Source organism: Megascapheus bottae, chromosome 33, assembly GCF_031878675.1.
Source record: "Megascapheus bottae isolate mThoBot1 chromosome 33, mThoBot2.hap1, whole genome shotgun sequence".
NCBI classification, from domain to species: Eukaryota; Metazoa; Chordata; class Mammalia; order Rodentia; family Geomyidae; genus Megascapheus; species Megascapheus bottae.
The window spans coordinates 6,273,264-6,287,007 of record NC_143541.1 but is presented as its reverse complement, the minus strand read 5'-3'; the positions used below and the strand labels follow the sequence as shown (position 1 = coordinate 6,287,007).

Here is a 13,744-nt window from a genome sequence, read left to right as displayed (position 1 = left end):
CCTTCATCCTTCCATCCATCAATCCATCGATCCATCTAGCCATCCATCCATCTATCAACCATTTACTCATCCACCATCCATCCATCATTCATCCACTTATAATCCATCTACCCATCCATTCCTCAACCTATCCAGCCATTTATCCATCATCCACCTATCATCAAGTCCTCATCCAACCATTCACCATCCATCCGTCCATCATCCATCCACTCATAATCATCAGCCATCCGTCCATCCTTCCACTCATTCATCTACTTAATCAAATACACAAATCAGTTTAGTAACAAAAGCTCTGCCCTGTATGAATAAATAAGGATGGGAAATTGTGCTGCAAGAGACTTCCAGGTAGATAACCCATCACATAACCAGGGAAGGGATGGTTACAGGATGGTGGAACAGAGAGACAAAGCAGCTCACTGTGAGAACAGGCAGGAAGTGCTTCTCCAGTGCCCCGGTACTAGCCCATGGAGATGAGTGTGCATTCGGGACATGGGCAAGGCACCACTGCCAGACACAGTCACGTACCTGGTGGCTACAGGCATCAGCTCTTCCTGAGAAGACATCTGTTATCTCGTTACACACCAGAAAGGCCAGAGCTTGCCCAAGGTCACCCAGATAATGAATGGTGGCCAGTCACAGGAAAGGCACAGAAGGTTTGCCCAAGTCCAAGGTCATGTGTCCAATGACAAAGCTATGTAGCCTTCATATACATACAGGTAGCCCTCATACACACATGTAGCCCCATGTATGTAGCTCTTGTGCATATGCATGAAGCCTCTTTCCCATAGCTTCCCCCACGTCATCTCCTGTCCATCTTCAAATACATTCTTGATCCTTTTCCTCCAAAATGGAGGCCTCCAATCAGCTGGCTCAGGTCTGTGAATGTCGGGATGAGACTCTCACGAAGGAGCTTCCATTTGTCTCTGCTGTCGACAGAGGTGAATTATCCACAATGCCAGGAGCCAAGCTGTGCCAGGTGTGCACTGCTTTGGCAGCTTAGCTCCAGGAGCCCCCACCCTCCCATGCTCATCCCCTGAGAGGGCAGCTTATGCAAATTACATTACCACACAGATCCTAAATGGCCAAGGATGATTCTGAAACAACTTATTGACCCGAGTTCTAAACAGACATTTAGAAGATCCCTTTTATAAAACTATAAAGGAAATATAACATTCAACTGAACTGTCTGAAGCCCATAGTGCAGATGAGTTTGACTACCAAAATGAAACTGCTGGCTGGCTGGGAGGTAGGCAGGCAGGCAAGCAGGCAGGCATTGCCTCCAAAAGACCATTTGTAAGTCTTAAGTCAGGGTACAAAAGACATGTGAAGGCTTTAATATGCAACCCACACAAGCTGGGCTATCAAAATATACGGAGAATACAGTTCCCCTTGCTTTCCCAGCTCTCTAAAATCCCTCTTGAGGATTCTTCCCTTGGCCACACCAGACACTTGAACATCATCCTTGACTTTCCCTGAGGACACGCACAGACTGCCAAGGACATACAGATATGATCATCAAGAGATGGCCCATAACTGGTATGCATGCTGCCACCCAACCCTCCTGTCCTGAGCTCTCGCCAGACATCACTCATTGATCATGGCATTCTTTGCAGCTGAGCCTGGAGACAAACTCAGGGCCCACCATACACCAGGCAGCCTGCACCATTAGCTGGGAATAAGTCCATCTGCCTGTTACCTTCCATCTGGTGCATGCTTCAGGAATCCATTTTCAGTATCTCTTGCCAGTCAATGGAATGTAAGACCCAGGTTTTTATTTTCTTTCTTTCTTTTTACTTTTTTTTTATGCCAGTCCTGGGGCTTGAACTCAGGGACTGAGCACTGACTGTCCTTGGGCTTTGTTTTTTTCTCAAGGCTAGTGGTCTGCCACTTGAGCTTTTTTCTATGTATGTGGTACCAAGGAATTGAATCTGGGTCTTCATGCATGCTAGGCAAGCACTCTACCAGTAAGCCAAACTCTTGGCTCCAGACCCAGGTTTTCTCCCCAAGGGAGACATGCCAAGTGTGTGCGTACACACATGCAATATCTCCCATGCAAGGTCACCTGAGAAAAGGAGGCTGCAAGCACAGAAAAAGTGAGGAGGGGCCTGTATAAGTGGGTTGGAGGATAAACAGTCGAAGAATAAGGACAAACTGGAGCAGATAAAACCAGGCAAGAACATAGAAAGGGGCAAAGGACTTGTCCCCAAGCTGTCACCTGTAGGCCCAATTTGGAGTCACATAGGCCTCTTTCCTCAGCTGTCCCCAAATTTCACCTCTATCAGATGTAGCTGGACCCCCCAATTATACTCTGAATTTACACCCGTACCCCAACCCCTGCAATCCTCTTTCTCTCTGGCCAGTGACAGCCTCATGCTCTCTACACTGCACCCCAAGCTTCAGACTCTAACCTAGCCTGGCTCTTCTCTACTCTTCCGAGTCTTGGCAGCAGGTCACGAGAGTGCTGGCCTCTGGGTCGACAGCCCTGGAATCAGACCCTGGCTGTGCCCGCATGCACACGCTGTGGGGCTTGGCCCGTCTCCACCCTTCCCCCAGCCACCAGGTCCCTTGCAGCTGGGGACATGCCAGGCTCATCCGGTCCCCTGCCTTTTCCCAGCCTTTCTTTGTCCACCAAGTGTATCGCCAGCTCCACGGCCACCCACAGCGCTCCAGACTCCCTGCCCGGTTCTGGGAAGCTGTCTCCCCTCATCCACGCTGATCCCCAAAGCTCAGAGGGGCAGTGTGAACTTCCTGTCCCACCACGGCTGTGGCCTCTTCCTAAGAGCCACACTGGGGGCTCAGAGCATGTGTCTGAGGTGAGCCCTGAGCTCTCTGGCCTCCATCCCGTGCTCACCACCTCGCATCTCACATGCCCTGTACTCACAGCCCTGCCGGTATGATCATGGGGTCCCTTGTGACCTATAAAGATGTGCTCACCCCATAGTTTCTGGTGTGACAACGCCAAGCAGCAGGCAGAGTGGGGCCCGGGCTGGGATGCAGAGGTTCATGCAAATCTGGGGCCCTGTGACTTCCACACACTCCAGACATGGAATCCAGTTGTTAGAGGTGCACTGACATGTACGGGTGGCCCAGGGGACTTGGTCTGACCATAGTCTAGAGCTGGGAAGTGCATGATCATGGAGCTTCCTGGCAAAGTCCAGGACCTCTTGGGGACCCAGGATATTTCTGGAATAGGGAAAAGGTGTCTGAGACTCAGGCATTCTACTTGGGATGGCCCCAGTAAGGTCTCTCACAAGGTAAGGTCAAACATGGCTACCCTAGCCTGCTTCCAGGGCAGCTGGGATCTGGGATAGGGCATTCGTGGGGGGGGGGGGGGAGGGCTCATCTGTCAGACTTCTCAGACACCCTGCTCCCTTTCAGCAGGTCAAGTCTTTCTGAATATAAAGGTTAGCACAATTGGTGGTAATTATGCCGTATCCTGTCTTAATTGACTCTAATTGCTCATTTGCATCCCAATACGTGAATTGTGGGGGTGTTTTCCTCCTACTTCATAGCAGGGGAGGCTGTCTGGTCATTGAAAATGCCACAAGAGTTGAAGGAGGGCGGCCTGTTCGAGATGGTGGGATCCACTCAAAAGCAGGGTGTTGCTAAAGGGCATTTGGAAAGGAGGGAGGCTGGGAGCAAGAATCCAGGAGCACAGGGCCAGCAGACCCTCTGGGGTGGGGCAGCCTGGGCAAGTTCCACACCCTCTCTGGGTAGCATTCTACACAGACAGGGGTCACAAACCCAGACTTCTACCACTCTTAGACCTCATTAAGTTCTCAACCATTTCCTACCTCTGTATACATTTCTTTGTGTTATTTACTTAATACCTTCCATGAACCAGCACGCTTCCCGATAGGTAACATGTGAGGAGAAACCATGAACCAGAGTGGTGAACTTGAAGTACGTGAACCCAGGTGACCACAAAAGTGCACACAGACAGAACAGCGCCATCAAGTTCTGATGGCGCTGGGTCTAGGTTGGGCTCTGTCTTTGAGCACGTAAGAGTTACAGGTCCTGGGAAATCACTAATGGTGAGCTGGCACCACTCCAGGAGACATGGAATGCCTCCGATGGGATCTGACGCCCCCATCCATCACCAAAATCATCCTTCTAGAAATCTTCCTTCTGTGTTTGCAGTGAAGAGCGCATTTTCAGGGGAGGGAGGGAGGGGGTGACACTGTCTGGGGTTAATCTTGGTTTCTTACAACACAGCACTGTCACCTGCAGTCCTTCTGGGGAGGCCTGCAGGCCATGGAGCTCTCCAGGGTCCTGACACCAGCCACATAAAGATGTTATTATAACGTCCATTTCACAGAGGAATCAGGAATTCAGGTATCTGTAAGTTAAGTCTTGGCCACGGTTGTACCAGCCAGATAAAGGCAGACTGTCTCATTCCACAGCCTGACCCCAGCCACAGTGTAGCCCTGGGGATTTCAAGTCCCACACTCATCCGCCCGCAGCATGTCTTCCTGGGTTCCTGCCTGCAGAACTGCTTTCATCCCATCCTTCCCTCACCAGCTCCTTTCCTCCTTCTCTAACAACCAAATACGTGCTGATCCTCAGAACGAGGCCACCGTTTTCCTCTCCCTGCTTCAGCACAGGCCAGCCAGGCCAAGCGAACCTTCCTCCTATAGCAATCCTACGGCGGGCTGAGCAACGACAGCAGACCCAGGCCTCGGGGAACTCAAGTTCAAATCTAGCTTCCGGTACCTTCCGTGCACATGACTCACTTTTGGCAAATAATTGCCATTCTAGGTCCCAGTGCTGTTTTCTGTAAAGTGGGAATAATAGCGCAGTGTGGATTAATAACTCCATCCCTTTGAACTTTTCATTCTTATCCTACAGAATGTGGCTCACAGTTCCACGCAGCAAGCATGAGGACTCAGGAGTCCACCAGGCTCCCGGCATGTCAGCCTTTGGTAAACAGCAGCTGCCTTCCTCCTCTTATTGAGCTGTATGTCATTAGACACTGGAATACACTTGGCTGCCTGAGTCAGCCTTCTGACACTGTGACAAAATGCCCTACATGAACAAATTAAGAGGAAGAAAGCTTTCCTTTGGCTCCTGGTTTCAGAGGCCTGTGCTATGGGCCTGTGGCAACCTGGTACATCATATGTGACAGAGGAGACTCCCTTATCACATGACAGCTGGAAACAAAGGCAGAGATAGGAAAAGCCCTCTAGGCCCCACACTGCAAAGTTTCCACCACCTCCCAGGCCGAGACAGGCTGGCATCCAAGCCTTCGACACATGAGCCCTTAGGGATGTTCAAACTCCAAACAGCAGCAGCTGCTTATAAACCTGGCTATTGCTTTCCTGTGTCTATCAAGGCAAGGGCCTCACCTTCATGAGCTTTATTCTAAAGACCTTCACGTGGCAAAAAATGAACAAACAAAATCCAGACCTTGATAGTCCAGTGAGAACAAGTGAGTCACCAGGACACAGTCCCATGTGCCTGCAAGCGACCACTGGTGGAGAAGGCCTGTGTTCTCATTCCAGCCTCCCCATTCCGGAGTTTGTGTGTCAGCCATTTACTGAGCCCACTGAGGCCAGGTCCCGTGTGGGTTCTGAGAGCAGGCTGGAGCAGATCAATGAGCCAGGATCTCGTCCTCCAGGGCGAGTGGACTGACTGGAACAGAAGCCCCTGCTGCTCTGGAGTTCTGACCGACAGCACGTTCTGTGAACGAATTCATCACAGCCAGGATGCTGGACACACTTTGGCCTGGTGAAAATCATCCTGAGAGAACAGAGCTCTGGGGTGCCAGGGCGACACGATATGCAAATAGCAAGCCTGCTCAGTAAGAAGGCTGAGGTCCGTTTAAATCCTCGACCACAGACTATCCAAAAAAAAAAAATCACGACCAGAGGAGGCTAATGTTTAAGCCTATTTCATGGTGAATTAAGATTAGCTGGGGATTCAATGCTACTGATTTTTTTTTTTACTAAGCATCTCTATAAAGGCCACAAAAAAATGAAAACAACTCCAGAAAAGAACCAAGCGATATAACTAGCCCATGCTGAGCCTTGCCACACGTGCATTGGAGCTGGTACTTACCGCCGCCATGCACACCCAGTACCTCGGCTAACGATAACTTCAGCCCATCCATCTCCTTGGGCCAGATGGTGGTGTCACCATGGCAGCCAGGGTGTCACTAGTGTACACGCTCCCTGGTGTGCATTCACCAGCAGGGGAGATGTTGTGGATGAGAAACAGCACCCCGGCCCCCGTGCTCTCTGGTAGGCACACGTACGAAATGGTTCTGAGGGGAAGGGCAACGCTCAGACCACAGCGGCAGCCAGGGGGCAAAGCACGACGGACCCCCGGAAGCACCTCTCTCCTCAGAGACAGGCGGCACGCATCGGGGTCTCCTGGGCCTTTCCTGAGGGTTCCCAAACCACATGGCTTCTGCCCAGGCTACGTAGCCTGGCTGTAGTTCACTCCCCTGAAGGCTGCTTCATCTCTAGCAGGAGGAGGCCATGGTCACCTGCTGCTCTTGCCTCAGAGGCCATCTGTCTTCTGCCCCCACCTCTCTACTCAGCCACCATCCCAGAGGACACAAGGCCCTTTCCAGCCTAGCTTAATGGCTAATTAGTGCTGGCCCTTAGCCTATCTCTCTGTAGGTATGTTTTACTTCATTAGGCTTTCCTTATTTTCTTACTTTTAGTCTCTTTCACGAGTTCATTTCCTCCTGCATCCTTTTAATCAATAGTAATCAATCAATCATGCATCCAGCATTGACTGGAATGTATCATGCACCAGATTGCATGCTGGCACCAGAGCAAGCCTGCCCTCTAGCTCTCACAGACGTGACTGCCGTGAACAGATTGCTAAGCTGTTTCCTAGAAGTCGGAGCTCGTACCACCCTATGGTTTCCACACGTCCCCTGAAAGTTCAGGGGATGGAAGCACAATCCCCCAGATCATAGGTTAATGGCAGTTAGAGGTGGCCAGGACTAGCAGGGGTCCTGAGATTGGGCCCCGTCTCTCCATGCTGTGACCTTTGGCACGTCAGGACATAGCAAGAAGACTCTCACTGGAGGGCAGGCATTACACTCTTCAACTTCCTGGCCTCCACAGTCATGAGGCCAGGTCAGCATAATCACTGGAGGGAGTGTTCACATGACAACCCGGGAAGATGGGGAGATTGATCTCACCCCATCCCTTTCCCAGTGACGTCAATACCTCACCCCCGACTCCACATCACCATACTGGGGGCCGGACTTGGGGCAAACCCCATGTAAAGCACAGCAATGGCTCACCTGATCACCTCTGCAATCAGAAAGTCCTGCAGGTGACAGCTGTGTGGAGTCCTGTGCCAAAAGGTAAGGGACAAGGGCCATAGCACTCTATTATCACCTCTATAGCTCAGCTTGGGACCTCGTTGGTAATAGTGTAGAATAATTAAGTTTATATATCAGTAAGTTTTTTTTTAATATCGTGGATGTCTTTAAAAGATCATACTACGCAAAGTCATATAAACAGGCAGTAATGAGATGGGATAATATAAAGCAAATTGAAACAATTAGGGACAACTTATGAATTTCTTGGCTGGGAATGTGACTTAGTGGTAGAGTGCTTGCCTAGCATGCACAAAGCCTTAGGTTTGATTCCTCAGAACGACATAAACAGAAAAGGCCGGAAGTGGCGCTGTGGCTCATGTGGCAGAGTATTAGCGTTGAGTAAAAGCAGCTCAGGGACGGTGCCTGGGCTCTGAGTTCAGTCTCTGGGACTGGCAAAAAAACAAATTTAAAAAGGCAATTTGTTGTGTCACCAGAATAGTATCAGGTTACATCAGATCAGAAAGTTCCAGCGACATACTCAATCTAGGACATCTTGAACAATATCCATGGCCACTGCCACAGCCCCACACCACGCGCCAGGGCCCTTCGCAGAAAGGAAGTCACAGCATCTCTCCCGGCTGTCCCTTCCAAAGGCTCTCGAGACCTTACTGGCCACACGGAGCTCTGGCCACCTCTCCAGCCTGGCTCTCTCTTCCAGCTGTGTCCCTGACACACGCGACACAGTTTTCTGAAGTAGCATCAGTGTGTAAAGTACTCAGCGAAACAGTATGGCTCTTCCTCTGTTTACATGACCATGGCTTTTCTCTGAATTTCAGCTGAAATTAAAATGACATTAAAATAATACTTTGATGCACACGGCCCTGGGTTCAAGCCCTAGCATGAAAAATGAAGCTGGACATGGTGGCTATGCACGAGGCAGAGATGTGGATGACCACAGTTTCAGGCAACAGCTCACAAGACTCCAGCTCCACAGAAAAAGCCAAGCATGCGGGCTTGCACTGCCACCCCAGCTCCAGTGCAAAGTGTCGGGAGGACACTAGAGGACTCTTGCAGGCACACACGTCTTCCATTTCTGACCTCAGCCATCTCCTAGCTGCCTCACTACTCCCCTACTCCACAGGCTGCCCACTGACCAAGCCTTACGGACATCCGTGTGTCTAGGACACGCCTAGAACTCCACAGGCATTTAATAAATGCAGGTCGAGCTCATTTTGGAGACATGTGGTTCCAGAAAACAATAAGGCAATATTACACACTAAAGTGAGGCAGAAGCAGAGTGGCTCTGGGTTGGCTGTGTGACTGGACCAGGTGTCAGTGTGTGCCTTCCTGGGCCTCAGGGCACATCTCTATGAAGAGACAGTCCCATGGCAATTCCATGGCACGATGCAAGCCAGAACTGCATGGAAGCCCATCCTCTGAGGAGCTACCTGAGGACCCAGCCAGGACTGGGATCCCATACCACATTAATGGCTACGGAACTCCCATAGAGCCTGTGGCAGTCCCTACATCCCGACCCCTACCTCCTCTCTCACTCCTCCTTCCTTCCTGGGGTTTGAACTCAGGGGTTCATGCTTGCTAGGCAGGTAGGTGCCCCACTGCTCAAGCCATGCCTCCACCCCTCTGTGCTCTGGTTATTTTTGAGCTAGGATTGTGCTTTGGGGCCTGCGGCCTTCCCGATGTCAGCCTCCCGTCTGGCTGCAATGACAGGCACAGGCCATCACGCCCAACTTCCTTTATATTTTTCATGCTGGGGATTGAACTCTTGGATTCACACATACAAGTATTATTGTCCTTCTTCATGTTCATTGAGATTGAAATTTTGGGAACAGTGGCCATGTAAACGGAGGGAGACCACGTGGGTTCACCTGTGTCCGGGCCACCTGTGGAGCCGCGTGGAACCAGGCCACACCGAGGCTGTGGGGTTCTAGAACAGTACGTGTATCTCTCTTATGTTCACCAGTGTCCTCACACAAGCTGGAGCCAGCACCTGTCGGCCAACTGTGTGTCCCCATGCCCAGAATGTTTTACTTAGAAGTTGCCTTCTGGTTCTCCCCAGGACTCGGCTGGGACGCCCCATCTGTCTTCTCAGGCTCATGGATGCAGGCAAATGGTTCACAAGTGTCTCCCAGTGTTTGAAAACCTTCCTCACTGGCGGGACAGGGCGGAGGGGGATGCTGGGCTAGGTGACTGAGGGAATACGGGGTGGGGGGACTTGAGGGGCTCCTGATGGGGCTGGCATGAGAGTGGAAACATGTAATTCTGGCTATTACCATTACCCCAGGCTTCGGGGCCAAGGCCTCCACACTGGAGTGCCAGGCCCCCAACTCCACTGTGGCTAACCTGGCCTCGTTCTTTCCTTGGGACAAGCCACCACAGACCCTCAAACCAGTGGACCTGAGAACTGCCACACACCTGGGCCACTGGAGACCTGAGACCCTCCGTGCTTGTGAATCTGAGCATCTGAGAAACACGACATCAGTCGAGCTGCACCCCCAGCTCCCGCTGACCAGCGAGGGACCTGAAATCACCCCTGACTGGAGACTCAGCCCCCGAGCCTCCATCCTCCGAGAAATGCGGTGGGCATAGCACCCCCTGGGCTGTGTGAGGACGGAAGGGGTGCAGTGGGGGGGGCAGCAGCCCGGGAGCTGCTTTGCTCTCCCATCTCTGCAGACGACAAAGTCTGTTTAAGAGACCTCCGGTCACCTCCAAGCCTCTCCTTGTGGGCAAATGGGAGAGGAGAAGAAAAAAGTCAATTCAAGGCCATTTGCAGCTGCTTCTGGGTGAGTGTGTCTGTCTATGTGTGGGGCTTTTCCCTGGCGTTGGTGTCCTGCAGCTTTGAAAGGAGTAAAAACAGAGCCCCAGGGCAGTGAAAAGCCATGATTCTTCTCCAAACTCCAGCTAATCCCGCAGCTTCCTTTACAGGGGTGGGAAGGGGGTGGGGGAGGTGGAAGGAACCAGAATTGTTTTTGCAGTGCTCCTGCTCCTGGAGACCAGGAAACGAGGGGAAAAATCCATAAATCATCCGCAGAGGAGAGGCCAGAAGACGGACCAAGGCAGGAGGGAGAACACGGGACAAGCGCCAGGAGGGGCGTCATGAGGGGACCCCCCCCCATCTGCTGGGTGGGGCCGGCTGTCCTCTGCAGCCCAGGGTGCAGGGAGACATCAAGATATCAACATTTTGTATCCAGAGGAGCTCCCATCTGCCTGCCCACCCCTCCCCCCATGGCTATCTGCCAAGTCACCTGCCGACAGAGATGCCATGGTTTCCAGGGCCACCAGCCCATCTACAACAAGCAGGACACCAGTCTACACTGCCCTGCCTCAAGACATTCAGAATAAAGTCCACATCCCTCACCGTGGCCCATGGGGCCCAGCTACCGCCACAACTCTGCTTGTCTCAAGTCTTGGTATCCATCTACTGAAGAGAGGCCCCAGTCTAGGGCCTTGCACTCAGTAGGTGCACAATAAAACCTACCGCAGGAGTGAAAGAATGAAGGAAAGAATACACAGACTTCTCGGCTGCTGAGGATCTGGATAGAGATGTTACTTTTGAGGGGACATGTGGAGAAGAGTGAGGCCCCCGTACAGACCACCACTCACTTTCCCAGTGCTAGAAAGGGCTTGTGCTGTGGGAGATAACATTTGCTACATTCCTTTCTTGTTAAATGGGAAGCACTCAGATTGATGGATTAGATCTGATCATTTGTTTTGATCGTGGATACAGGTCAAGTAGCTAAACCTTATCCAACACACTTGGGACCAGAAAATGTTTCAGATTTCAGATATTCTCTCTCTCTCTGATTTTGGGAATGTTGCGTGTGCACACTGAGATTTCTTGGGGAGGAAGCAAGTCCAAGCATGACCTTCCCTTGCATTTCACATGCCTCTTACACATGGGCCTTACAGGCAATCATAGATAACGTTTTTTAAAATAATTTTGTGACACAAAATTTTATGTTCGTGGCAGTGTGCCAGCCACACAAAGCTTTAGCTTTTGGATTATTTGGGGAGCGGGGGGTCTCCAAGTTTCGGATTACGGATACTCAACGTGCGTATTAAGACTTTGCTGGCCACGCATGCAGTCTTTGTTGTAGTCACTCAACTCTGCCACAAAAGACGAAGAAAGGAGCCAAACGTTAACACATGAGCGAATTCACGTGGCTGTGTTCCAGAAAATCTTTACTCACAAACCCAGGCCGTGTGCCAGGTCCAGTCCTAAAGCCAGTCCTCCAGATAGATTAAGGTCTAGCAAAGTCACAACAGGAGGCACACACTAATAAAAAGGGTTTTCCTGCCAGGCGTCAGTGGCTCAGCATGGGATCCCTGCTAGCAACTCAGGAGGCTGAGATCCAGAGGATCAGGGCTCTCCATACCAGCCTGGGCAGAAAAGTCCTGAGAGAATTTCACCAGAAAAATAAATCCAGGCTTGAAGGTATGGTTCAACTGGTAGAGTTGCCCTTTAAGAAAGCCAGCCAAGGGCCAGGAGTTTACCCTAGTGGTAGAGTGCTTGCCTGGCATGCACGAGGACCCGTGTTTGATTCCTTGGTACTACATTCATAGAAAAAAGCCGGAAGTGGAGTTCTAGCCTTGAGAAAGTCCAAGGACAGTGCTCAGGCCCTGAGTTCATGGCCCAGGACTGGCAAAAAGAAAAAAAAAAGCCAGCCAAGGAAGTGTAAGGCCCTGAGTTCAAGTCTTATCACTGAAGAGATTGAGAGAAGGAGGGAGGGAGGGAAGGAGGGAGTGAAAGAGAGAAAGGAAGGAAGAAAAGAAGGATGGCAAGATGGAAGGAAGAGAGAGAAAGGAAAAGGGGAAGGCAGATGTTTGTGTCTTTAACAAATATGCCTAGAGCACAAAATCATATCATAAAACCTTTGCCTTGCTGTCCAGACTGTGCTATGATTTTTTAAAACGGAATACAGATAGAAGGCCCTCAAATGAATGTGCAATGGTTGCGTCACAGAATAGAGAACATCTCTTAGATCAATCATCCCCAGACACCCGCTGTGTGCTGTCCTAGCCACCTCCACGGCCTCTGCACCCATGCTGCAGATGACATGGCCACCCAGAGTGCCCACCCAGAATGCCAGCTGTGTGGCCACACCCCACTTCCTGAGGAGGGTCTCTGAATAAGATCCTTCATCCTCCCGGGGCCTGTGCTCTGGTCTCAGGGCTTGAGAGGGCGTGTGAGCACGAAGGAGAATGAGTATGAACTCCAGACAGATGGCCACTGGGACTGCTGCCGTCGTGAAGGAGGAGCGGGGTTGTGTGCACGTGCTGCCCCGACTTTCCTTCTCACCCCTTCCCACAGCCAGCCAGAGTGTCCACCTCCACTGTGAGAAGGAGAAATGAATGTGCAGCGACACGGAGCGACATACCCCCACCACACGAATGCAGGGCCTACCTCGGGCTTGGATCTGGGTGAGAACCCTACAGACCTTCTCTTCTTTAGTGTGAGTGGAAGCACGGATGGAGCGGGGTCTGTCAGGGAAACGGGAGGGCAGCCTGGATACTATTTTAACTTGATGAATAGAATAAAGCAGTTTCATAGGTAGGAAGAGATTTTTTTTTGTTAAATCCCATTATCTTCATGATACAACCCAGAGAAAGCAAAAGGCCACCAAGAGACATGGTGACTCTTGAACTTTCAGGGTCTCCAGGGCACCTTGGCACCCTTCAGCTTCTTTAGGTGGGTGGCAGGAACTGTGGGATGCCCCTCATTTCTACCATGCTTCCCTTCCTGCCCTCCAAAGGAGGGGAATCTCACGTCACAGCCTCTTCCTCTTCTACCCCGCCCCCTCCCAGAATGGAGGCCCAGAGTACCTAAGTTCCTATTTCCTAGGAGACGTCATTCTTCATCCAGCACCTGCCTCAGCCAGGAGCTTGGAATTCATAGCCAGCTGCCAATCGTGGACAGGCAGGCAAGGAGTGATCAGCCAGGGTGACCCCTGCATAGGAAAACATGGGAAGCAGGGAGGACGAACCTGGGGGGATAGGGAGGGGCTGTGGACCTGAGGCTAACCAGGACAGCGGTGCGGGCACGTGCTGGCTGGTCCAGGGGTATACCAGTCCAGTCTGGCCACACCTCACTCTCCAAAGGATGCCAGAACCAGCTCCTTGAAATCTCCCCATTGCTTAACATTTGCAGCCAATTCTTTCCCTCTTGGATTTGTTTTTAGTAAAATGTAGAATCACAGTGGACTTAGCCCCGAGCTTCACACTGGATTCCAGGTGAATGCCACACACTCACTGACCAGAAAGTCCAGGTTTCTCACTGCTTCCCAGCTTCCCCTGGGCCTGGGAAAGCTCAACCAGTGGAGGACCAAGAGGGCCACCTGGTTTGCTGAAGCTGCAGGGTGGAAACTGTCGGCTCTTCCCTCCGCAGCCCACAGCGATTGAGAATGATGCTCTGAGATCTGGGACCCAGTAGAGATTGTAGCATCC

At 51.4% G+C, this 13,744-nt stretch overlaps 1 protein-coding gene across 1 annotated transcript in view; it reads right to left on the bottom strand.

Moving 5' to 3' along the window:
- Positions 1-13,744, bottom strand: part of Slc6a11 (solute carrier family 6 member 11) — a 70,444-nt gene that overhangs the window by 32,876 nt on the left and 23,824 nt on the right. The window lies entirely within an intron of this gene.